Source organism: Carcharhinus amblyrhynchos, chromosome 31 (genome assembly GCF_965287045.1).
Source record: "Carcharhinus amblyrhynchos chromosome 31, sCarAmb.v2.hapA, whole genome shotgun sequence".
Lineage (NCBI taxonomy): Eukaryota > Metazoa > Chordata > Chondrichthyes > Carcharhiniformes > Carcharhinidae > Carcharhinus > Carcharhinus amblyrhynchos.
This window is the reverse complement of record NC_137354.1, coordinates 24,748,394-24,755,884: the sequence shown is the minus strand read 5'-3', so window position 1 is coordinate 24,755,884 and position 7,491 is coordinate 24,748,394.

The window sequence follows — 7,491 nt, the reverse complement described above, 5'->3', positions numbered from 1 at the left end:
AATTATCTCCTGTACCTGCAAACCAACTTCTTGAGATGCCTGCACAAGGACACCCAGGTCCCTCTACACAGCAGAAAGCTACAATTTCTCCCCCCTTCTCTCTCCCCGCTCTCTCTCTCCCCAGCCCCCTCTCACTCCCCCCCTCTCTGCCCCCTTTCTCTCTCTCCCCCTCCATTTCACTGTTATACCAAAATTAATGACCTCACATTTACCAACATTGTACTCCATCTGCCGGACCCTCGCCCACTCATTTAGGTTATCTATATCCCTTTGCAGACTTTCAGTATCCTCTGCACACTTTGCTCTGCCACTCATCTTAGTGTCATCTGTGAATTTTGACACACTACACTTGGTCCCCAACTCCAAATCATCTGTGTAAATCGTAAACAATTGTGGTCCTAACACTGATCCCTGAGGCACTAGTCACTGATCGCCAACCAGAAAAACATCCATTTACCCCCACTCTTTGCTTTCTGTTAGTTAACCAATCCTCTATCTATGCTAATACATTACCCACAACACTATGCGCCTTTATCTTACGTAGCAGTCCTTGATGGGGTACCATGTCAAATGCCTTGTGGAAATCCAGATACACCACATCCACAGGTTCCCCACTGTACACATAATGTTCTCGAAAAATTCCACCAAATTGGTCAAACGTAACTTGCCCTTCATGAACCCATGCTGCGTCTTAGCAATGGGACAATTTATATCCAGAAGTCTCACTATTTCTTCCTTGGTGATAGATTCAACCATTTTCCCCACTACAGAAGTTAAGCTAACCGGCCTCTGCCTTTTGTCTACCTCCTTTTTTAAACAGTGGGGTCATATTTGCTGTTTTCCAATCTGCGGGGACCACCCCAGAGTCCAGCCAGTTTTGGTAAATTACCACTAATGCATTTGCTATTTCTCCTGCCATCTCTTTCAGAACCCTGGGATACATTCCATCAGGACCAGGAGACTTGTCTACATTTAGCCCCATTTACTTGCCCAACACTACCTCTTTCCTGATAATGATGGTTTCTCGGTCCTCACCAGCCATAGCCTTCCTGTCATCAATTTTTGCCATGTTATTTGTGTTCTCCACTGTGAAGACCGACACAAAATACCTGTTCAATGCCTCAGCCAGTTTCTCATTTCCAGTTATTACATCCCCCTTCTCACCCTCTGAAGGATCAATGTTTACTTTAGCCACTCTTTTTCATTTGATATAGTTGTAGAAACTTTTGTTATCTGTTTTTATATTCTGAGCTAGTTCACTCTCATGGTCTATCTTATTTTATTTATAGCTTTTTTCTTGGCTTTCTGCTGACCTTTAAAGATTTCCCAATCCTCGAGGTTCCCACTAATCTTTGCCACTTTGCATTTTCTTTCAATTTGATACCCTCCTTTATTTCTTTAGATAGCCATGGCTGATTCTCTCTTTTTCTACCGTCCTTCCTTACCACTGGTATATACTTCCGCTGAGGCCTGTGAAAGATCCTTTTGAAAATCCTCCACATTCCTCAATTGTCCCACCATAAAGTTTTTGCTCCCAGTCTTCCTTAGCCAGTGCCCCCCTCATTCCAGTGTAGTCTCCTTTGTTTAAGCACTAGACACTGGTATTGGATTTTAGTTTCTCACGCTTCATCTGTATTTTAAATTCAACCATACTGCGATCGTTTCTTCTGAGATCCCTAATATAACATCCCCTACAATACGATTGGTCTCAGGTTGCCAAAACCATCAAATTTAAATCTAATAGGTTGCTAGTATCCAAGTACCTGATTTAAAATTGGCTGAACTAAAAAAATTAAAAGCCTGTATGTCGGCTTGGCAATGTTTCACTTTGGGTACTCTGTCTGTACTTGCATTTATTAAACTTTCTAAGCACAGAAAAAAATACCTTTATTTTAAAGAGATCATGCAAATACTTTCACCTCTTAGCATTTTACAATTTTTTAATAATTTCACAAATCTCAATCTACAATTACTCTACTCAACTTTGCAATACACAACTATTTCCTCACACTCTCACATTCAGTCACCCCCACTGTGTTAACAATGCACCTTTAAGAACTGCATTCGTCATGCTTTTTGCGCAGATCTGTTCTATGCACTGGGGCCATTCTTCCTATATTCCAGCATCCTCTATTGTTACTGCAGCAGTATAAGTGATACAGTGTTTGTTTTAATCTGAAAGAATGCAGTACTAATGTTGATTTTAGTGTTCCCCTGGGATTTTGCAGAGGGGGCCTTGATTGGGATGATCGGCAGGTATGGTCATACGATGAGGGAGCTGGGTTTACATAGAATATTCCAGCTTAGAAGCTTCTTTTGGTATTGAGAGAGCAGTCTCTCTGTTTTAGAGTCATACAGATTTACAACATGGAAACAGGCCCTTCAGCCCAACTTGTCCATGCTGTCCAGTTTTTACCACTAAGCTAGTCATCATTACCCATACCCCTCTATACTCATCTTACCCATGTAACTAAATACTTTTTAAAAAAAACAAAATTGTACCCACCTCTACTATTACCTCTGGCAGCTTGTTCCAGACACACACCACCCTCTATGAAAAAATTGCCTCTCTGGACCCTTTCTCCCCTCTCACCTTAAAGCTACGCCCACTAGTTTTAGACTCCCCTACCTTTGGGAAAAGATATTGACTATCTAGCTAATATATGCCCCTCATATTTTATAGACCTCTATAAGATCACCCCTCAGCCTCCTACGCTCCAGAGAAAAAAGTCCCAGTCTATCCAGCCCCTCCTTATAACTCAAACCATCAAGTCCCGGTAGCAACCTAGTAAATCTTTTCTGCACTCTTTCTAGTTTAATAATATCCTTTAATAATAATACCCAGACGTGATAAAAGGCTGAAATGCAGCATCACGTGAGCTGACTTGTTTGTGTATCTGTGTATGGGTTAGTGCTTTAAATTGGAACAACAGAAATAGCTAGCTGTTAAGACTGTATTTTGCCATATCTAAGTATTTTAATTGGTAAAAGTTATGCTGATTCCTTTTGCTACATACGAACTGCATTGTTAAATAAACTTTGTTTGATTAAAGCTTCCTAGGTGTGGCACGGTGGTACTGCTGCCCCACCGCAGCGCCAGGTTCGATTCCCGGCTGCGTAGAGACTGCCCATTCTCCCAGTGTCTGTGTGGGTTTTCCTCCCACAGTCCGAAAGACGAGGTGGTTAGGTGCTGAGTTCTCCCTCATTGTACCCGAACAGGCTCTGGAGTATGGTGACTGGGGGGGTTTTCACAGTAACTTCATTGCAGTGTTAATGTAAGCCTTACTTGTGACTAATAAATAAACTTTAAACCCACGACCACTGCCATCCAAGGGCAGCAGATACATGGGAACACCACAACTTGCAAGTTCCCTTCCAAGCCACTCACCGTCCTGACTTGGAAATACAATCGACCATTCCTGCACAGTCGCTGGGTCAAAATCCTGGAGTTCCCTCCCTAACGGCACTGTGGATCAACCCACAGAACATGGAGTGCAGCGATTCAAGAAGGCAGCTCACCCCCACCTTCTCAAGGGCAACTAGGGATGGGCAATAAATGCTGGCCAGTCAGCGACACCCATGTCCTACAAATGAATTTTAAAAAAGACACACACACTATTGCACGCACACACAGAATTGCGTGCACACACAGTTGTACACGCACACACAGAATTGCGTGCACACACAGTTGTACACGCACACACAGAATTGCGTGCACACACAGTTGTACACGCACACACAGAATTGCGCGCACACACAGTTGTACACGCACACACAGAATTGCGCGCACACACAGTTGTACACGCACACACAGAATTGCGCGCACACACAGTTGTACACGCACACACAGAATTGCGCGCACACACAGTTGTACACGCACACACAGAATTGCGCGCACACACAGTTGTACACGCACACACAGAATTGCGCGCACACACAGTTGTACACGCACACACAGAATTGCGCGCACACACAGTTGTACACGCACACACAGAATTGCGCGCACACACAGTTGTACACGCACACACAGAATTGCGCGCACACACAGTTGTACACGCACACACAGAATTGCGCGCACACACAGTTGTACACGCACACACAGAATTGCGCGCACACACAGTTGTACACGCACACACAGAATTGTGCACACACACAGTTGTACACGCACACACAGAATTGCATGCACATGCAGACACCAATGAGAGTTGCTGATGGACACAGGAACTGTTAAGTTCTATTTTGAATAGAGTGTGAAATCTCCTTGATCTATCTGAATGAGCAAGTTTAGCAACTCACCCACAAGACAACAGTTTCAGTGTCAGCCCGTGCTGCACAGTTCAACCCAGTCAGCCCGACACCCCCGGGTCAGAGCTGTGTCCCTCCCTAACTAGAAGAGATGATGTGGAGATACCGGCATTGGATTGGGGTAAACACACTTTGTGAGTTTGTGTCTTTATATTGCCCTGTTTGTGACCAGAACTCCCACTTACCTGACAAAGGAGCAGCGCTCCAAAAGCTAGTGGCTTTTCTGCCAAATAAGCCTGTTGGACTTTAACCTGATGTTGTCAGACTTCTTACGAGAAGAGAGACAGGGGAATCACTGTGTGTGTGTCAGCCACATAGTTACTGATAGAGACTCTCCCCACCCTCCCCAAACACTCTGCTCTCCCCCTACCCCCTCCCCCCACCAGGACTCTTTGCTCCCGCCCCCAGGACTCTTTGCCCCGCCCCCCCCAGGCACTCTGCCCCCTCTCCCCCCCCCAGGCACTCTGCCCCCCCCCTCCCCACAGGACTCTCAGCCCCCCCTCGGGCCCAAGATTCTCTGCCAGCCCCCTCCCCCTCAAAGACGCTCTGGCCCACCGCCACCTCCCCCCAGAACACTCTACCATCCCCCAGGACTCTCTGCCCCTGCCCCCAAGCAGCCCCCAGGAATTTCTGGCCCCACCCCTCCCCTACCCTCCCTCCCAGGGCTCTCTGGCCACCCATTCCCCTCCCCCACAAGGACGCTCTGGCCCACCCCACCACCGCAGGACTCACTGACTCCCCCCCTGCCCTCGAGCCCCTCCAGGTCTCTCTGCACCCGCCCCCCAGAGCTCTCTGGCCGCCCCCCCCCCCCCCACCCCACCCCCCAGGATTCACTGTCCCCCTCTCCCCACCCTCAAGAATTCTCTTCCCCCTCTCACCCCCGGGACTCTCTGCACCTCCCCCGCACCCCCGGGACTATCTGCACCTCCCCCGCCCCCCCGACTCTCTGACCACCCCACCCCGCCTCCCCCCCGCCGACTCTCTGCCCCTTCTGACTCTCTGCCACGCGCCCCCCAGGATTTCCCTGGATACCTGACCAGTCAGTTACTGACTGATACAGAATAAAACAGCAAAAGTAAATGGCGAGAGAGGGTGTTCAGAGAGTGAGTGAGTGTGAATGTTCAGAGAGTGAGTGAGTGAGAGTGTTCAGAGAGTGAGTGAGAGTGAGTGTTCAGAGAGTGAGTGAGTGAGAGTGTTCAGAGAGTGAGTGAGTGTGAGTGTTCAGAGAGTGAGTGAGAGTGAGTGTTCAGAGAGTGAGTGAGTGTGAGTGTTCAGAGAGTGAGTGAGAGTGAGTGTTCAGAGAGTGAGTGAGTGTGAGTGTTCAGAGAGTGAGTGAGAGTGAGTGTTCAGAGAGTGAGTGAGAGTGAGTGTTCAGAGAGTGAGTGAGTGTGAGTGTTCAGAGAGTGAGTGAGTGTGAGTGTTCAGAGAGTGAGTGAGAGTGAGTGTTCAGAGAGTGAGTGAGAGTGAGTGTTCAGAGAGTGAGTGAGTGAGAGTGTTCAGAGAGTGAGTGAGTGTGAGTGTTCAGAGAGTGAGTGAGTGTGAATGTTCAGAGAGTGAGTGAGTGTGAGTGTTCAGTGAGTGAGTGAGTGTGAGTGTTCAGAGAGTGAGTGAGTGTGAATGTTCAGAGAGTGAGTGAGTGTGAGTGTTCAGAGAGTGAGTGAGTGTGAGTGTTCAGAGAGTGAGTGAGAGTGAGTGTTCAGAGAGTGAGTGAGTGAGAGTGTTCAGAGAGTGAGTGAGTGTGAGTGTTCAGAGAGTGAGTGAGTGTGAATGTTCAGAGAGTGAGTGAGTGTGAGTGTTCAGAGAGTGAGTGAGAGTGAGTGTTCAGAGAGTGAGTGAGTGTGAATGTTCAGAGAGTGAGTGAGTGTGAGTGTTCAGAGAGTGAGTGAGTGTTCAGAGAGTGAGTGAGAGTGAGTGTTCAGAGAGTGAGTGAGTGTGAATGTTCAGAGAGTGAGTGAGTGTGAGTGTTCAGAGAGTGAGTGAGTGTGAGTGTTCAGAGAGTGAGTGAGAGTGAGTGTTCAGAGAGTGAGTGAGTGTGAATGTTCAGAGAGTGAGTGAGTGTGAGTGTTCAGAGAGTGAGTGAGTGTGAATGTTCAGAGAGTGAGTGAGTGTGAGTGTTCAGAGAGTGAGTGAGTGTGAATGTTCAGAGAGTGAGTGAGTGTGAGTGTTCAGAGAGTGAGTGAGTGTGAATGTTCAGAGAGTGAGTGAGTGTGAATGTTCAGAGAGTGAGTGTTCAGAGAGTGAGTGAGTGTTCAGAGAGAGTGAGTGTGTTCAGAGGGCGAGTGAGAGTGTTCAGAGTGTGAGTGAGTGAGAGTGTTCAGAGAGTGAGTGAGTGAGAGTGTTCAGAGAGTGAGTGTGAGTGTTCAGAGAGTGAGTGAGTGAGTGTTCAGAGAGTGAGTGAGTGTTCAGAGAGTGAGTGAGAGTGTTCAGAGAGTGAGTGAGTGAGAGTGTTCAGAGAGTGAGTGTGAGTGTTCAGTGAGTGAGTGAGTGTTCAGAGAGTGAGTGTTCAGAGAGTGAGTGAGTGTGAGTGTTCAGAGAGTGACTGAGAGTGTTCAGAGAGTGAGTGTGAGTGTTCAGTGTGAGTGAGAGTGTTCAGAGAGTGAGTGAGTGAGAGTGTTCAGAGAGTGAGTGAGTGAGAATGTTCAGAGAGTGAGTGTTCAGAGAGTGACTGTTCAGAGAGTGAGTGAGTGTTCAGAGAGTGAGTGAGTGTTCAGAGAGTGAATGAGTGTGAGTATTCAGAGAGTGATTGAGTGAGAGTGTTCAGAGAGTGATTGAGTGTGAGTGTTGAGAGAGTGAGTGTGAGTGTTCAGAGGGTGAGTGAGTGAGTGTTCAGAGAGTGAGTGAGTGAGTGTTCAGAGAGTGAGTGAGTGTGATTGTTCAGAGAGTGAGTGAGTGTGAGTGTTCAGAGAGTGAGTGAGTGAGTGTTCAGAGAGTGAGTGAGTGAATGTTCAGAGAGTGAGTGAGTGAGTGTTCAGAGAGTGAGTGAGTGTGAGTGTTCAGTGAGTGAGTGAGTGTGAGTGTTCAGAGAGTGAATGAGTGCGTGTTCAGAGAGTGAGTGAGTGAGTGTTCAGAGAGTGAGTGAGTGAATTTTCAGAAGTGAGTGAGTGAGTGTTCAGAGAGTGAGTGAGTGTGAGTGTTCAGTGAGTGAGTCAGTGAGTGTTCAGAGAGAGTGAGTTATTTAGTTAGTGT